A 19,593-nucleotide genomic window follows, 5' to 3' on the forward strand; every position below is an offset into this window, starting at 1 on the left:
TTATCGATACAAATCTGTGTGTATGAGTTATTTACATAAGAAAGAGTGACTGGCCGAAGGTTCTTTGTATACATAAACATTCAAATATGTTATTAAAAAAAGTTGAGTTTTTCACAACACTCACGTGTTACCCATGCGCAATGCCACATCTTCACCCGTGGATGGACACTGAACAGATGAACTGAAACTGACTTAAGGTATCTATTTTAGACCTCACAGGTAATATTCTGTTTTACAGTACTAAAAATGTTATTTTTATGTATCTGGTATTTGTTGACATAAAGATCCAGAATAAATAAGGTGAAAGTACGCAGAGAATACATAAATCCCTTTATTGCCATATATGAAACGCTTGATTCATAACATTATGCTAACAACATTTGACGTAAATCGCAGTCGTTATGTTACAAAGGCTGTTAGTGAATTTACTTAAGAGATCACAAGTGTCACTAAGAAGAAAATGCCTATAGCCTCGTTTAAAAAGGCCGATAGACTTGGAAAAAGTGTACGAAAATCCTTCAATGTAGTTACATATTGCAACAGTATTATAGTAAAACAAAACATCTAGGTGAAATATGAAGGTATTTCAAGGCCTTGTAGAAAATTACGAGATTGTATAGGTTATTGGAAGATTTTGGAGTATTGCAGTACTTTTTTGAATGAACTCAAAAAGACTTCTGGACTTTATAAGTTTTAACACCAGATTCGATTAACTGACAGGTTAACGTGCTCGTGAATAACCAGTCATAGAAAACGGGAAATCTTGAGGGAGATTTTGAACTGACGATCACAGAGAGTCTGGATGCATTTTTCCTTGCCAGTGGGAAGCGACTTCAAGTAAGGTAAGACTAATATTATCATCTTTGCGTGCATTCATGCATAATTAAGGTGTATCCTGTTGAAATCTGAAGATAGTTTTTTGTTGATGAGGGGAAAGTCTAGGCCTATGCATGTCGGGTAACACGTTGGCATAGATTTCCTGGCTTCCACATATTTTTGCAATCTGTTGTTTAATGAGGACTATTTGATGATAAATATGTATTTTAGAATATAAAAGTACTTTTATGAAATAATTTTGTGGAAAATGTATCATATGATGTAATTATTGATGGTCAGTGATGAGAATATTTGCATATTTCTACATAAATCCATAGATACTACACCATTTTGGATAGTCAGTCAGTCATTAAATGGACACCGCATTTTATTTATGCTTTTAATGCGAACCCGAGAGTGCAGACAGAACGGCAACATTCAATATTCTACATGTGATGTAGATAAGCTGCTTTCATGATCTCTTTCTCCTGGGGGCTGGGTGCTGGGGCAGCCCGTAAATCATGCGCATACGTTCTCACTATTGCACATGCGCTCCCACTAAAAAGTAGGATACCGGAAATACACAGTGTTTTAGCTGTTGAGTGTGTGAAATTTATAATAGAGCTGAATGCTGTAAGAGTGTAAGGGACCGTTGAAAATGTGTGTTGTGGAAGTGGCTAGACTTTAATGAGAGTAGTTTAAAAGTTGAATGGAAAGGCAGCCGAAATCTGAAGGAATGATGAGATACTGTGTTATGAAGGTGGATCAGTGTTTGCAAGGTTTATGCGGATGATTCATTTGTATCACGGAAAAATGATAAATTGATCGTAAGCAATTTAGGGTAGTAATATTACTTAGCATATCTTGGCAGGTGTATGATGAAGTGTTGATGATGATGGGAAGACATAATTAAAAGCTTAAGAAGTGAAGGCGTTTGTTATGGAATGTGTGTATGTAAGTTTGAGAGTAAGAAATATAGCCATATGAAACCAGAGTTCTGAGGGAAGCCAAGGGATGATGGGAAGGATAGCTTTGGAAAGAAAGGACCAGATATCTGTGCATGGAGGGAGTTTTTGTTAGATAAAATCTGATGTATTTCTGTGGCGGCGCTGGGGCGGGGGTGAAATTATCTTGAAAATATTTATTTTTTATTGTTAAAGGAATATGTGGACTTACATACAAAGTCATTATTTATATTTCTTAAAACTTAAAAAAATTATAGCTTACTAGCAAATACTCGCATTTGCAATTATGGCTTAGGTGTGCTAGATTTCTTTACACTTACCATTCACATTTCTATTAACAGTTTCTGGCCAGAAAGCAAATGAGGTTATTTACACATTCTTGCACTTCAAGTTACTTTACGAAACTTGCAGTGTAAGAATGTGTAGATAATGTCATTTGCTTTCTGGCCAGAAATCGTTAATAGAGAGATGTTCGCTGGTTAAGCTCCGCCCTTTTCAACCCTGTCCCAAGATCGACGTATATATATATATATATATATATATATATATATATATATATATATATATTATATATATATATATATATATAGACTGAGGAAGTAGAAGATGAGATCATCAGAGATAAGAGAAGAAGGAAGAGGACTCACATGAGAGAGTGGGAACGTAAATAAAGTTTGTAGTTGGAGAGAGAGAGAGAGAGAGAGAGAGAGAGAGAGAGAGAGAGAGAGAGATAAATCCCGACGTTGAGTAACCCTTTCAGAGAAGAAACGTCCTACAAGTGGCTTTGAGGTGTAACCCGTCCTTCAAATTTCGAGACTAAGGCATTCTTCCCTGCAGTATGAAGTTAAGAAGCTGTTTGAAGTTTCTACTGTCCCTTTTTGTGAAGCCCTCGCTTCGAGCCCTGATTTCAACAGCTGCAAATCTGGCCAGCAAGTATTTCATTACTGCACTGTTTCCCCCTTTTTACATATTGTCAGATTTCATTTTGTTAGGTAAATAGGAGAATAGAAAGAACCAGAATGAGTGAGATGGTGAAAGAATTTATTGAGTCTGGTAAGCTTCTAGGTCTAGAGCGGAATGATCTCCGTGAGTATGTTGAAAGGAAAGAAAGAGAAAAGTATGAGAGAGAGGAAAGAGCAGCTGAGAGAGAAGTAATGAGAATGCAGCAAGTTGGAAATCGCTCGGTTAAGGCAAAGTACTCTTAACAGTCAGACAGGAGAGAACGAAAATGAAGCTGATGGTTTGGGTATGAGTGCAGTGCTGAAATTAGTACCAAAGTTTGATGAGGAAGATGTAACGAAATATTTCATGTGTTTTGAGAAGTTAATGGAAAGAAATGTGGACTCTATATTTACAGTCAGTTTTGCGTGTATAGTTGCATGTCTAAGGAGGAATGTGATGATTATGATATTGTGAAAGAGACTGTTCTTAGCGCATACAGGTTAGTACCAAAGGCAAACTGTAAGAAATTTAGAAGTTTGAGAAGGGACGAGAATATTACGTATGTAGAATACGGTAAGAAGTTAGAAAGGCTGTTTTGTGATTGGTTAACTTCCGCTAAAGTTGATGATTTTGATGTTCTGAAGAACTTAGTAGCTATTGTTAGAAAACTTCAAAGATAACGTATCCTCTGAGATTAAGCTTTATATAGAAGATAGGCGAGAAGTATCTTTTGCAGGAGCAACTAGGTTAGCAGACGAATATTGTTTGACTCATAATTTAAGTGTCAGTAAGAAGTGAAATGATCCTTCGTCTGTTAAGTACAGAGCAGTAAAGGTTTCAGTTCTAGTAATAGCAATGTGAGTAAAAGTGACCATTACTGTTATGCATGCGGAAAACCTGGTCATACGTCTAAGGTTTGTAAGAATTAAGCAGCATTTAGTAGCTCAGAATGAACTTGTTTCAGATGTAATGAGCAAGGGCATTTAGCGAGAAATTGTGCAGTAGAGAGGAAGGACGTTAAGAAACCAGTGTCTCTAGTTAACCTTTTGTCAAGTAGGAATGATGTGATGAGAGAAACTAGGAAATTTTATGGGGAATTTCTTTCAGAAGGTGTAGTTTCCTCTCTTGGAGGAGGAGATTCGAGAGAAGTAGTCTTGCTTCGGGACACAGGAGCTGCTGTCTCCCTAATAAGGAGAGAGTGTGATAAACAAGGCAGAAATCAACATGGAAGAAAAAGTCATGTTAGGTGGATTTCCAAACACTTGTGTTATTTGTCCTTTGTTGAAGGTAAACTTGGAAAGTCAGGTAGTGTCAGGAGAAGTGAAACTAGCAGTCGTTGACAGTTTGCCTGTTGATGGCGTTGACATTATTGTCGGTAATGACTTAGCTTTATCCAAGTATGTGAATCCTGTTGTGAGTGAGATTCCAGCGCCTGAAATGGTAGTAATTAGGTTAGGTTTAGATACAGACATAGACTACAGTCATAGTTTGTTCGTGGATTCGAACGAGTGTGATAGAGGTGGCGAGGTTGATCTTGGCATGAGTGTGGCTGAGAGACCTGCCTGTCTCTATTGGTGGTGACAGTAACAGCCAAGTGGAAAGTGTAGCTGTCGAGAATAACATAGTCGATGTAGTGGAATCAAGTAATAGTTACTGTGATGAATTAGGCACTAACCTTTTGAATAAGGGTGAGCTAGTTAAGTTTCAGAGAGAGGATGAGACACTAACCTGAATTTTTTAATGTGAGCTGGATGATGATGATCTCGATAGTGTGTGTAAGGAAACTTTTTGTTTAAAAGACGAAGTTTTGTGCCGTTATGTTCGTCCTAAGTCCGGTAGCAAAGGGGAGATCACCGAACAATTAGTGGTTCCTAGGAAGCTTCGTGAACTAGTTTTGAAGTTAGCGTATGATGAGCAAGGACATTTGGGAGCAAATAAAACTTTCAGGTGTATTAGTTGGGCGTACTATTGGCCTAAAAGGAATGCCAAATTGCCGGAAAACTGAATCAAGTAATTCCCAGAGCTCCATTGTGTAATATTCCTTCAGTAGGTAAACCTTTTGAGAATGTAGTTATCAATATGGTTGGACCGTTGCCTAGAAGTAAAGGGAGGGAGTATATATCTGTTAACAATCATTGATAGACTAACTCGCTATCCAGAGGCGATACCCGTAAGAAGCTGTAATGCAAGGACTATAGTTAAACGCTTGTTAGATTATTTTTCTAAGTTTGATCTGCCTCGTACTATACAGTGATAATAGCAGTAATTTTGTATCCAAATATTTCAGGGATAGAATAAAAGAGTTAGGTATCAAACTCCGTAACTTCCACACCTTATCACCCCAAATCACAAGGCATTGTGGAGCGGTTTCACCAAACGTTAAAAAGTTGTTTATGAAAACTGTGTAATAACTTTGAACATGACTGGGAGGAAAAGTTACTTTTTGTTTTGTTAGCTTTACAGTTGGCACTGAATGACACTACAGGATTTAGTCCTTTCGAGCTGGTTTTCGGTCACACCGCTTAAGGTCCTTTGGAAATGTTAAAATGTAATTTAATGCTGAAAGAAGGTAGAGAGGACAACAGAACTAATCTAGAGTATTATAAAAACAATTTAAGAGATGCTTGGCAACTAGCGAAGGCGAACGAGAGAGAAAGTCAATGGGAAAATAAAAGGAAACATGATCTTAGAGTGAAAGAGAGAAGTTTCTGTGTGGTAGATAAAGTTTTAGTTTTTGTCCACAAAGAAGGTCCCTCTTTATCTTATGAGTTTGAAGGTCCTTTTTCAATTTTAGAAAAGAAGGGAAATCTAAATTATTTAATCAATAAGAGTAAGCGTAGAGCAAAGTGGCTGCATGTAAACTTTCTCAAGAAATATAACGAACGCCCCATGCTGTGGCCACCGCCCGTGCCCGTAGTAACGGTGTCACAGAAAGAAATTAGTTTTGAGAAAAACTCCGAGGTGCTTAAGAATTTTGAAGTTTAATCCGAGTTTAGAAAAGGAAAAATTAAGGGGAAAGGATAATGTTATAGCTGATAGCCTCTCTAGAGATTTTTCGGAAGAGTAGCCTGATGACCGTTTTCTATTTTTGCATGGTTGGGTAAATGAATTGAGAAGTGTGCTTGTTTAACTGAGTTGATGCTTTATGCAGATTGTTTCCCTGTTGTTTGATTCTTGTTTCTCTGTAAAAAAAAGTAAAATTAGCTGATTTAATTTTTTTCTTTGGGTGTACGTGTCATGGTAATCTCTCTATAGGGAAGAACATATATTAAAGGAAAGGAAAGTGTATCTTCGAGTAGGTCTGCATCAAGGAGGCATTCCCTGCACGTGTTTGAGGCGTCTTTTTTCATGATTGTTCGAGAATACGCAGGTGTGTTATGGAACTCCAGCACGCGACCATCATTAGAAACGCCGCGTATTATGATGCAACATTTCGTTGAGAGTCTTCTAAAAAGTTCCTGTCGTGGGACAGTGACGTTCGCTGATTAAGCTCCGCCCTTTTCAACCCTGCCCCGAGATCAACATATATATATAGGACTCTGAGGAAGTAGAAGATGAGATCATTAGAGATAAGAGAAGAAGGAAGAGGACACACGAGTGAGTGTGGGAACGTAAATAAAGTCTGTAGAGAGAGAGAGAGAGAGAGAGAGAGAGAGAGAGAGAGAGAGAGAGATATGTTGAGTAACCCTTTCGGAGAAGAAACGTCCTACAAGTGGTTTTGAAGAGTAACCCGTCCTTCAAGTTTTGAGACTAAGGCATTCCTCCCTGCAGTATGAAGTTAAGAAGCTGTCTGAAGTTTCTACTGTCCCCTTTTGTGAAGCCCTCGCTTCGAGCCCTGATTTCAACAGCTGGAAAACTGGCCAGCAAGTTTTTGTACATGAACTTCCCTGCCAGATATATACTTAGCTTTAGTCTCCGACGTTCCGACAGAATTTCAAATCTCGCGGCACACGCGACAGGTAGGTCAGGTGGTCTACCTTACCCGCCGCTGGGTGGCGGGCGTATGAACCAATCTATCTCTCCAGCCAGATTTTTTTCTGTCGCTGAAGCGATAACAACTGTTGTCGTTTCATTCCGATATATTCTTCATTTCTCGCTTGCCTGGAGATTGATTTGGACATTTTGGTGACGTATTCGCTCTATTTTGGCTTGGCATACGCTGATTGTGGACCGTTATTGACTTTGCGCTGGATTTTCCTGTAGAATGTCTGATTTTGATTCTGTTTCCAAAACTCCGGTTTTGTTTAGAGTATGTTTGACCGATGGATGTAAGGTGAGGTTACCGAAAGCTGCGGTTGACCCTCACACTTTCTGTGTTAAATGTAGGGGGAATGAATGTTCGTTTAGTAACCCGTGTCAAGAGTGTGAGGTTTTGAACGAAGATGAATATAAGGCTCTTTCTTCTTATATTAGGAAACTTGAAAGGGATAGGGTACGTAAAGCTTCTTCAAGGAGTTCGAGCAGGTCGAGAATGAGTGAGAATGAAACTAACATTAATGTAATTTTAGAACCTTCCTCCCAGGTCTCAGCTCCTGCTCCCCGCACCGAAGCCGTAGATTCGTCTTCGGAGGCGGCGGCCTCAAAAGCTTCCTTGTGTTCTAAGGAAGACAGAATCTTCGTACTGATCAAGGTAAGAGTGTCAGTGATGATAAGTGCAGTGTACCCAGTGATGTGGAGGGTGCGTCTGACTGGCTCCTTAGTGCCTCCAGCCTAGACCTCTTCCAGACTCCCAGTTCCAGTGGAGGAGGGAAAGTCGGAAAGCCGCAGGAGGGCTAGGGAGAGCCCCCACCGGTCAGGCGTCCCCTCGGCAGATCCTGAAGTTCGCTCCCAGGCTGCCTTGGATCGTAAGAAGAAGAATATTCTTCGTCAGTGTTTTTCGTCATCCTCTTCTCCTTCGCCGAAGCGTGGTTGGAGCTCTAAGGAGTCACGCCCGTTGAAGAGGGCTGCGGAGGCTCCCTTCAGTACGTTAGCGTCCAACCCAGAAGACTTTTCTGATGTAGCTTCCTTGCAAGCAAAGAAGCCTAGGGAGAGCCAGTGATCGCCCTCCTTCTCCCGCTCCTCGCGCTGAGCTTACTTCGGAAGAAGATCCTGGGGACTCTCCTTCTCGAGTGCTAGCGGCCTACAAGCTCAGATCACAGCCTTGGCGGACTCCTGGCATCGAGATCGCGTAGAAGGAAGGATTTGTCTCTCCCTATCAAGAGATCGAGGCGCGTTTTCGTCGGAAGGAGCGCTCTCCTTGTAATCGGCGATCTCCTTCTTTTGAGGATACTTCTACACATCGTAACATTTCACGAGAGGAACACCACTCCCGCTCGGAGGTGTCGAGACGCCATTCGAGGATAGGCGCTCCTTGGACTATGAAGATATTTCCCCAGATCGGATTCCTGCCTCGGGTAGACGCTCAGCCCCTTCTGTTTCTCCTTCTTCTAGAGTTCGGGCAAGAAGAGAGAGTCGCTCAAGTCATAGAAGACTTATTTCGTCGTCTCCGTCTCATCTTTCTTCTCCTCGCCTTCTCAGAGAACCTAGGGAATGCCCTTCTGAAAGTAGGCGCACTTCTCCTTCCGACTACTGTCGTCGGCGTCGGATAACGTTGACTGGTAGGCGCTCATCAGCATGGAGTTCGCTCCTCCCCTGTAAGACATCAAGAGTCTAGTAGGAGCCCTGCTCCTGGTAAGCGCCTTCTTTTAGTAGCTGTTCTCCTGGAGAAAGACGCCTTGATCCTCGTTTGCTTCGTTCTCCTAGTAGGCGCTCTTCGTTCTCGAGACTCCCTACTCCTGATCGGTCTCCTCTTGCTAGAAGTCAGGAACGCCTCAAGCGCCCTGCTTCTGTTAGGCACTCGGAGCCTTACAGACGTTCTCCCCTTGGTAAGGACCAAGATCTCGCCGAACGCCCTGTTCCCGTTTAAGCGCTCGGAGCATAGAGCCGCTCTCCGCTTCGTAGGCATCAAGAGCCTCTCAAGCGCCCTGCTCCTGAAAGGCGCCCTATTTTTAGCAACGTTTCGCCGCTTGGTAGGAGCCAGGATTCCCCTGAAGCGCCCTGTGACAGATAGGCGCTCGGCGACTGGTAGCCGCTCTCCTCACGATCGGCGCCAGGATTTTAGTAGGCGCTCTCCCTCTCGTAGTTTCCCTAGGGATAGACGTGTCTTTCTAGGGAAAGGAGTTCTTCCTCTTTTGCTGTTAAGAGTTTGTCTGCATTTAGGAAGGAATGCGAGTTTAGACAAGAAATTTCGGATAAGCGTCCTTCTTTTACGACTCGTCGTTCTCCTGTACGCCTCTCTACTTTGAATCTTCTCCTCATTCAAGACGTTTGTCTCCTTCATCGCACTGTACCCCAGCTAGGAAATCATCTAAGGATTCTCATAAGGATCCTCATCCCCGTTCTCCTCTTCAAGAAGACCAGGAAGCCTCTGAGGAAGAAACTAATACATCGGCAACAGTTTCTTCGTACAAGAAGCTCACAGAGCTTCTCCCTTCAGGAGTTCGGAGAGTCTTTGAGCCCTACTGCTCCTCCTTCTCCACACTCGTTGTTCTCCACAGCGGAAAGCAACGAAAGGATCTTCGTGTGTGAGAATGAAACCGACTCTTTCTATGAAGAAAGCGCTCAAGAGTTTCGGTTCATGGATGCGTACTAAAGAAGAAGCGGGGAAAACTATGTTTGCCTTCCCTCCGTCGAAGCTTTCAGGACGGACAGGATTTTGGTATGAGACAGGAGAACCTTGGGACTGGGCCTTCCGTCTTCAGCTGACGCAGATTTTCGGCACTAGTAGACGCCACTAGAAGATCAGCTTTGAATTCGGCCAAAACTACGTGGGCAATGAATGAAATAGATCACATTCTAAAAAGGCATTTTTAGAGTCTTGGAAGTTTCAACTTTTCTCGATTGGTCCCTCGGAGTCCTAGCCAAGAAAACTCAAGGACCGGACACGTTTCTCCGGAGGATTTGAATTGTGTCTTATCCTGTATGGATAAATCTGGTGAGGGATGGGGCCAGCGAAATAGCTTCACTGTTTGGAGCAGGGGTCTTGAAGAAAAGATCAGTATTTTGCTCATTTTTAACAAAGTCTGTCTCGCATGCTCAGAGATCGTCTTTGCTTTTTGCCCCTCTCTCTACGCAGCTGTTTCCTAAACACCTGGTTCAAGACATTTCGAAGGCTCTCTCTGCCAAAGCTACGCAGGACCTTCTAGCGCAGTCTGTAAGGAAGCCGCGCCCTACCTTCCAGACTAAGACGAAGAAAGCTAAGCCGACTCTCAGGAACCCTTTCGAGGGGCTTCTACCTCTAGATCCTCTTCGTTCAGAGGTCGGAAACCAAATAGAGGGAGAGAGGACTTTTACAGAAGTCAATCAAAACCTCCCAAGTAAGACTCAAGTCCTTCAGACAACTGTAGGCGCCAGGCTTTTACAGTTTGCAGAAGTCTGGGCCAGAAAGACGCAGATGCCTGGACCCTGTCAATTTTGAGGAAGGCTATCTCATCCCGTTCTCTTCGAGGGCCTCCCTTGACGAATACCCCGAGGGAGTTGACGGCCAGATACAGGGACCCCATCATGAATCAAGCCCTCCGACTAGCGGTAGATCAGATGCTGGAAAAGGAGGCGATCGAACTAGTGGCAGATCATCTTTCGGCAGCTTTTACAACCGCCTGTTCCTAGTTCCGAAATCCTCAGGGGGATGGAGACGGTGTTGGATGTAAGCGCCCTGAACTTCTTCGTCGAAAAGAAGAAGTTCACGATGGAGACCACTGCCTCGGTGTTAGCAGACTCCGTCCAGGGAACTGGATGGTTGTCCTTGGACTTACAGGACGCTTACTTCCCACGTACCAATCCATCCTTCCTCGAGGAAGTTTCTAAGATTCATGATGGGGGGAAGAATCTTCCAATTCAGGGCCCTGTGTTTTGGCCTCTCACGGGCCCCCCCCCCCAAGTCTTTACGGCCATCATGAGGAATGTGGCACAATGGCTTCACCTAGAAGGGGTGAGGATTTCGCTCTATCTCGACGATTGGCTTATAAGGGCCAGTTCCAGAGATCTTTGTCTGAAGGACTTGAAGAAAACCCTGGATTTGACTTATTCCTTAGGACTTCTGGTCAATCTGCGAAAGCAAGTCAAGTCTGATTCCCGCTCAAGAGTGCGTTTAATCTGGGGATCCAGATGAACTCTCTGAGTTTTCGGGCTTTTCCGTCACAGGAGAGGATAGCCCGGGGACTCGAAAAAGTAACAACCTTCTTAGGGAAAGAAGTATGCACAGTGAGGGAGTGGATGAGTCTGCTGGGGACGCTCTCCTCACTGGAGCAATGTTTCCCTAGAAGGTTGCACCTGAGACCGCTCCAATTCTTTCTTCATCGGAATTGGAGTCGTCCTTCTCAGGATTTGAAGTTCTCCCTGTCAATTTCTCTTCAAATCAAGAAGGAGTTAGCATGGTGGGCGGATCCCAAACAAGTTCTCGCAGGGACTGCCTCTTCAATCCCAGAACCCCAGCCTGGTGTTGTTCTCCGATGCGTCGGAAACAGGTTGGGGGGCGGGGGGCGACTCTGGGAACCAAGGAGGTGTCAGGAACTGGGTGGGGGACCAGTCGTCCTGGCACATCAAACAGGAAGAACTAATAGCCGGTTGTGGCATTGCTCTGAAGGAGTTCGAGTCAGATGTGACAGGAACAGTTGTGCAAATAAACTCGGACAACACCACGGCTCTGGCATACATCAGGAAACAGGGGGGGACGCATTCCTTCTCTCTGTACGAAACAGCAAGAGATCTTCTTCTGGACAGAAGATAAAGGGGGATAAAACTTCTCACCAGATTCGTACAGGGAGAAAGGAATGTAAGGGCAGATCTCCTCAGCAGGAAAGATCAGGTCCTTCCCACAGAGTGGACTCTGCACCAAGATGTTTGCCAGAGCCTTTGGAAGGTGTGGGGCAGGCCTCTCTTAGACCTGTTTGCAACTTCAAAGAACAAAAGACTGGATCTGTATTGCTCGCCCATCTCGGATCCAGGAGCAATAGGGATAGACGCTCTCCCTACTCGATTGGAAAGGACTCGATGTATACGCGTTTCCCCCTTCAAGATTCTGGGGTTGACTTTAAAAAAGTTCGCAGAGTCAGATTCCGCGAGGATGACTTTGATAGCCTCTCCCCTTTTGGCCAGCACAAGATTGGTTCACAGAGGTGCTGGAATGGCTAGTTGGATTTTCCAAGATCGCTTCCTCTAAGGAGCGATCTACTACAGACAGCCCCACTTCGACAGGTACCACAAAAACCTCCCCGCTCTCAGTCTGACTGGCTTCAGACTGTCCAGAAACTGGTCAGAGCGAAAGGCTTTTCGTCAGCAGCTGCTAAGGCAATCGCTAGAGCGAGGAGGTCTTCCACCTTACGAGTGTACCAGTCGAAGTGGGATGTCTTCAGAAGATGGTGCAAGAGGAATAACGTTTCCTCTTCCAGTACCTCTGTGAATCAAATTGCAGACTTCTTTTTATTCTTAAGACAAGAATGTGGCTTAGTCGTTTCGACGATTAAAGGCTATCGTAGTATGTTGGCGAATGTCTTCAGGCACAGGGGGCCTCAACTTATCGGAAGATAAGGACCTACAGGACCTTATTAGGTCTTTTGATACAACGAAAATGCAGTCTCCTAAGACACCTAGCTGGAATTTGGATGTAGTCCTTCAATTCCTTGGGTCCTCTAGGTTTGAACCCCTAATTCAGCCTCATTCAGAGACCTTACCAGGAAGACTCTGTTTTTTGATGGCTCTAGCTTCCGCCAGAAGAGTGAGTGAGCTTCAGGCGATTGATGGTAATGTGGGTTTTAAGGAGGACTCTCTCATTTGCTCTTTCCTTCCTGGTTTCTTGCAAAGAATGAGAACCCATCAAGTCCATGGCCCAAGAACTTCGAGATTCGTGGGTTTACTTCTTTGGTAGGAGAAGAACCCGAGAGAACTCTTTGCCCAGTGAGAATGGTGAAATACTACCTTAGAAGAAAAGAGCAACTGAAAGCCAACCGAGAAGGTCCTGTGGTGTTCGGTAAAAGAGCCTACTCGTCCATTGTCGAAGAAACGCATTGTCCTTCTTCTTGAGAAGCCTCATCAAAGAAGCACACGGATCCTGCAGAGAAGAACATCTTAGGCTTCTAAAGTGAAAGCACACGAAGTAAGAGCCATTTTTAGCAACAAATTCTCTTGCTTTCAACAAGAATATGTCCGTGCGAAATATGATGGAGACAACATTCTGGAGATGTCAGTCAGTGTTCGCGAACCACTACTTACGTGATGTGAGAATCACTTACGAAAAATGCTTCGCCTTGGGCCCGTACGTATCTGCGGATTCAGTGCTGGGGCAGGGAGCTGGAACTCATCCTGTTTAGTAGTATAAATTTTTCCCCCTTGTATTTGTTGTTGTTGGTTGCCTTAAAGAGGATGCATGAAGGCATCTCTTTAGGTCGTAATACTAATCTTTAGTAGTTTGGTTAGGTGGTCTGATGAGTGTGGCTCCTTGCAGTAGTAGTGGTTAGGACCTGTTAAGATAGGGACGAACTCCCTTTAACAGGATCCGACTTGGATTCTACCACACAAAGGGATCATATATCCCAGTGGTAGATCCGAGAGTCTTTCAGCATCAGGTCACGTCCTAGCTGTAGCTCTCCAGGCAACGCAGACTCAGAGACAGTATCAATGAAGTCTTCTGCCTGAACAGGTAAGAACCAAGGTTATTTATATCCTACAACATCAGTTGTTTCTTATCTCTCCTTATTACTTTAGCTGTCTCTTACCCTCCACCAAGGGTGCCAATCAGCTAAGTATATATCTGGCAGGGAAGTTCATGTACAAAAATGATATTGTTAAACTACAATAAAGTTTTGTACATACTTACCTGGCAGATATATACGTCTAATGGCCCACCCAGCCTCCCCTCAGGAGACAGGTGAAAGAAAAAAATCTGGCTGGAGAGATAGATTGGTTCATACGCCCGCCACCCAGCGGCGGGTAAGGTAGACCACCTGACCTACCTGTCGCGTGTGCCGCGAGATTTGAAATTCTGTCGGAACGTCGGAGACTAAAGCTAAGTATATATCTGCCAGGTAAGTATGTACAAAACTTTATTGTAGTTTAACAATATCATATTTCATTACTGCACTGGTTCCCCCTTTTTACATATTGTCAGATTTCATTTTGTTATGTAAATAGGAGAAACTATTCTGCATTTATCTTTGTGAATAAGCTTGTAAATAAACTTCTGTTCTGTTTGAGTTTCTTTCTATATTTGTACCCCAAGTTTCAATTGTTGGTGTTGAATCCTTTTTGTTTATTATAATAAAGAACCTGAGCAGATCTCTGTCCGTAACAGTGACCCAGGAGTAGGTGACCCAAGCGGTTTTGCCTTTGCCATTAAGGGACTAATTACAGCTGCTCACCTTCAGAGAACTTTTAACGGACCCATACGACGCCTAGTGTAGGTTCTCTGGTACTCCTCAATGCCATTAGTGGACTCACAATGGCATTTCTTCACAGAAGTGTTTTGGCATTCAGTCTTATGGTTTGGCCCGCCATTAGCGACTTTTCGTCAACCAAAAGTGAGATTCTGACAAGATGATGGAGAGTTCAGTGCATTCACTCGACTCTTCTGTGTCCACCTTGACCCTGCAGTCTGCGAGATGATCCTTCTTCGTGCTCAGGTCCTTGACGACCGTGCCCGTGCCCCAGACAACCGCACCATCAGGGCCCCACCACATCAAGCTGCCGCCCTTCTGCAGTGAAGATGTCACAACATGGTTGCAACGGGCAGAAACACAGTTCTGGATCCACAGCATCACCTGGGACAGCACCAATGCGTACCTCATCGCCGGGACCCTCACAGAGGATGCCTTCAAACGCCTCACCCCATGGATGTGCAGCCATCCCAGGGAGCTGCCCTACAAAGGCCTGAAGAGGGAGCTCATCCAGGTCTTCTCCCTCCCAGTTCCCCAAATTTTGAACCTTGTGGTCAACCGCATGATCACCTTGGATCCCAGACTGGCCTGGCACAAGCTCCAGGACCTGGTCCTCCTGCCAAAGGTGGACCACCAAGGACGAAGGCAGGGATGAGCATCCTCCATCAACTCTTCCTTTGCCAGCTCACACCCAAAGTCCGAAGCCAGATCCCTAATGCTGAGACCTTGGAGATGGAAAGTCTGGTGCAGTGGGCTTTCACGCTGTTTACCGCCACTCAAGCTGCAAAACTCTCCACTCCTCCGTCAGCCAACAGCCTACGGCAGGAGGACACAGTTGGTGCAGCATACCATCAATCGCCAAAGCCCCCCCAGACGTCGGGTGGTGCCGCTTCCACTGCCAGTTCGGCAGCAAGGAATGGAAGTGCGAGCACCCTTGCTCCTTCTGCCCTTCAACAAACGATGGAGGCAAAACCCAAAACAAGCCCCCATGGCAGCGGTAGTAACGAAGTCCCTACCCAGGGGCTTCTACGTCCAGGACAGCATCTCCAGCCTCAGGATACTGGTTGACACTGGTGCCATGCAGTCAGTGTTCCCTTCATCCACAGAGGATCGCAGCCACTCCCCCGATGACCTGACCGCCCTCTTAGCTGCAAATGGAACACCCATACGCACCTGCGGCACCAGGGCCCAGACCTACACCTGGCCCTTCGTCCTTACCGACGTAGGGACCCCTCGCCTGGGGGCGGACCTCCTTGCCCACCATGACCTCTTTGCGGACGTGGCCCGCCAGCGCCTTCTCGGTATCAAGACCTGCCTCTCCCACCCACCCGCCAGAGAACCAAGGGCGCCCACCATCTGCTCTGTCCTTCCCCACCACAGATACGCCTCCCTTCTCCAGAAGTTTCTGGATGTCTTCCGCCCTGAGCTTCGCCAGGTGGCTGGGACCGTACCCAAGCACGGGGTCTTCCACCATATTGAGACCAAGGCCCCCCCGACATAGGCCAAGTTCTGCCGCCTCCTGCCGAAGCTCCTCCAGGAAGCCAAGACCATGTTCAAAGAATAACAGTATGTGTCCTCCCCAACTTTTTGCTGTTTTCATGCATATTTTCACTGCTTCTGCTACAACTGCAGGGTGAGATGGTGAGTTGGGTATGAAGGGGCAATACCCAATTGCTGTAATTGGAATGTGTATATAATTCAGCATAGCATGTAACACTTTCCATCCAGGGCAATTAACTTCTACCTCAAGAAGTTTACTAGGACGAAGTTGGAGTAATTTCCAGCAGAGATTAATACTTGGGGTAAATGATTGTGAGCCCTGCAAGAATTCCAGTATCTTGCTGTTGGCCTTTTCTGGGAACAGCTCACACTTCAACTTCTTTACAGAATGGACTGTGTTTATTGACATTATGGAAGTGTCATAATACTCTCTAAATAAAAATATAAAATGGTTAGAAATAAATGAAGAATTAAACAAAGAATTGGATAACATATTCATAAGTGATAATGTACAGGTAAATATGGATATATTATATAAGATAGAGAAAATAGTGGATAAATATGTACCGAAGAAGAAAAGTAAAAATCAGTCATGCATACCAAGAGACAGAAGGAGCTTGTTCCAGAAAATCAGAAAGTGGAAAAAAGGTCTTGCAAAAGAAAAGAATGCATGGAAAGTGATGGAACTAAAAAGTAAGATAGAAAATGCAGAACAAAAGATTATACAATGAAAAGGAAATGAAAAATGGGACTTTGAAGAAAATACCCTAGTAAATATCAAGCAAAACCCCAAACTATTGTACTCATATGTGAAAAAGATGAATAAAAGAAGAATAGAAATAGGCCCTCTAAGAAATGAAGGGAGATTAACGAATGAAAAAAAGGAAATATGCAACATATTGGCAGAAAGATATAAGAGAGAATCAAGCCCTAGAATTGATAATGAGGATAATGATACAGAAGTAAGGGATGAAAATAGTGAATATTTATCAGACATAGATATTAATGAAGCTGATATTGTGCAGGATATTAATGAAATTAAAAATGGATCAGCAGCTGGGCCTGATGGTGTCCCTGCTATTTTGTTAAAGGAATTAGTTTATTCTATCGCAAAGCCCCTTGCAATATTATTAAGGGAAAGTGTAGATACAGGTAAGATTTATGATGAGCATAAATTAATATATATTACCCCTACTTTCAAAAGTGGATCAAGACTAGAGGCAAGTAATTATAGGCCTGTGAGTCTAACATCACATATTATGAAAGTGTATGAAAGGGTAATGAAGAAAAATCTTATGAAACATTTAATAAAAATAATTTGTTTAATATAAGACAACATGGTTTTGTACCAGGAAAAAGTACACAAACCCAACTGTTAGTCCACCGTGAGAACATATATAAAAATATGAAAAACGGAAAAGAAACAGATGTGGTTTATCTAGACTTTGCAAAAGCTTTTGACAAGGTAGACCATAATATATTAGCGAAGAAAATTAGGAAACATGATATAGTGGACAAAGTAGGAAGATGGATAAAAGAATTTTTACACAACAGAAAACAGATAGTTATTGCAAACAATGAGAAATCGGATGAAGCTAAGGTAATATCCGGTGTACCACAAGGTATGGTGCTAGCTGCATTGCTGTTTGTTATTATGATTGCAGACGTAGACAGTAATGTTAAGGACTCGGTTGTGAGTAGTTTCGCCAATGACACAAGAATAAGTAGAGAAATTACTTGTGATGAAGATAGGAACGAGCTACAAAGAGACCTTAACAAAGTATATATGAATGGACAGAGGTAAATAGGATGGTACATATTTACCTGATAAATTTGAATCAATAAATTATGGAGATAGAGAAGGAAAGCTATATGCATATAGAGGGCCTAATAACAAGACAATCACTAATAAGGAAGCAGTTAAGGACCTTGGTGTGATGTTGAATAGGAACATGTTATGTAATGATCAAATAGCAATTCTATTGGCAAAATGCAAAGCAAAAATGGGAATGTTTTTACGGAACATCAGAGAAGAGTTTAAATATATGCTTCTGGAGTTTTGCTCGATAGATATAATCTTCCCCTTCCTCACCTTTGCTAAACCCTAGGACCCATCGAGACAGTCTAAAGCGAGCAGTTTCATCTTTAAAGCTTGCTGCCAAGAGCACGCTACAATTCTCGCACATATCAGGAACAAATTTGCCCTGATTGTTACAGGGACTATGCCTATGGCAGTGGGTATGGGCAGTGCCCACTGGCAACAATCGCACCGAGCAGCCAGCTAGGACACATTTTAATTGCGGGTCATTTCTAAAGATGGCCCTGTAGTGAAAAAACCAGGTTGTTATTAGAAAATTTTGATTTTAGTATACATAAATTATTTTTAATACTTGAAAACCATAAGTATTAACGAGTAGTAGATATTTTATAATTCAGTTTGACTACAAATGTACATTTCTAGTACATTCTGTAAGTTATTTAGGCAATTCTATGTACTAACTCCACACGGACTGTAAGGAACGGTCCCGTATTTTAGAGGCTACTAGGTACTGGGGCGTCAAGTGTCATTTTTCTGTTTCTGATACTATAGTTGATTTTTTTAAACCTGGCAAACTTGCACTTAACTTGCACTTACTGCTTGTCGCTGATTGGATGAATGTCGTGTTGTCCAAATATCTCTGTTTTGTTTTCACACTGTTTCAGAATTGTGATTATATGGCCATAGATTGAGATAAGAGCCAAATTATGTAATTTTATGTAAATGCCAGTTGTAATAAACTTAATTATTAAGAACTTACATACCAAATTATTATATAATAGTTAACAGTTATGAAACAACACTCTCCGAAGCTGTTGACTTGAAATATGTTTCAAACGCATGAACTTTAATGTTTAAATTTCTAGCTAGATTTTTAGTGCAATCTTGCCATTGGTGGTTTGGAAAAAAGCAAAACGTACATTGCTGAAGGTTGTATAATGCCTAAGAACAAAATACTATCGTAGAAATGTAAGCTGTCAGAAAATTTTGGGGTGGAGGAGTTGTGCAGGGAACAGCCTCGGGGTTGACAGAAAGTTGACGTACTCTCAGCGGGAGGTTCAAATGCGGGCTGTGGTGTTCTTGTCTTCATAAAATAATAAAGATGTTTATATATCATAATGTTCATTTTTTGCATTTCAAAACTTTAGTTGCTGTTGCTGTCGCCTTAATGATTTCTTTCATTGTCTTGCTAGGGCCCTGTGAAGTGAAACATTGAAAAACATTCATTATTATATTACGGCACTGACTGGTAAGCCTACTGCCAGCAGTATGTATATGCCTGGTGTTTAAAGTGCCTTCATCTCTGCTTTGTTCCATATCGTCTCTTGTGGCCATGGTTGAAATAGGTGAAATCGACGACAGTGAGCCAACTGCTCGATAGCCGATTCTAAGCTGATTGATGATGGCGGTGTGTGCAGCAGACGACAATGCGCCGGCTGTTCCTTTCTCAACTCCTCCACCCCAAATGTTCGGCAAGCTTACATTTTCTACGATAGTATTTTGTTCTTAGGCATTATACAACCTTCAGCAATGTACGTTTTGCTTTTTTCTAAACCACCAATGGCACGATTGCACAAAAAATCTAGCTAGAAATTTAAACATTAAAGTTCATGCGTTTGAAACATATTTCAAGTCTACAGCTTCGGAGAGTGTTGTTTCATAACTGTTAACTATTATATAATAATTTGGTATGTAAGTACTTAATACTTAAGTTTATTACAACTGGTATTTACATAACATTACATAATTTGGCTCTTATCTCAATCTATGGCCGTATAACCACAATTCTGAAACAGTGTGAAAACAAAACAGAGAGATTCGGACAACACGACATTCATCCAATCAGCGACAACCAGCTAAGTGCAAGTTAAGTGCAAGTTTGACTGGTTTAAAAAAATCGGCTATAGTCCCTGGGGGTTAAACT

The 19,593-nt window shown here is 43.0% G+C and overlaps 1 long non-coding RNA gene across 1 annotated transcript in view; it reads left to right on the top strand.

The window, feature by feature from the left end:
- The first annotated feature begins 312 nt into the window (after positions 1-312).
- The window catches only part of LOC135220315 (uncharacterized), a 254,594-nt gene continuing 235,313 nt past the window's right edge, over positions 313-19,593 (top strand). The window contains exon 1 of the long non-coding RNA XR_010315653.1: positions 313-842. This is a non-coding gene — a long non-coding RNA (uncharacterized LOC135220315). The remainder of the gene's footprint in view (positions 843-19,593) is intronic.

The sequence above is a fragment of the Macrobrachium nipponense genome, chromosome 1, assembly GCF_015104395.2.
Source record: "Macrobrachium nipponense isolate FS-2020 chromosome 1, ASM1510439v2, whole genome shotgun sequence".
Classification (NCBI taxonomy): Eukaryota; Metazoa; Arthropoda; class Malacostraca; order Decapoda; family Palaemonidae; genus Macrobrachium; species Macrobrachium nipponense.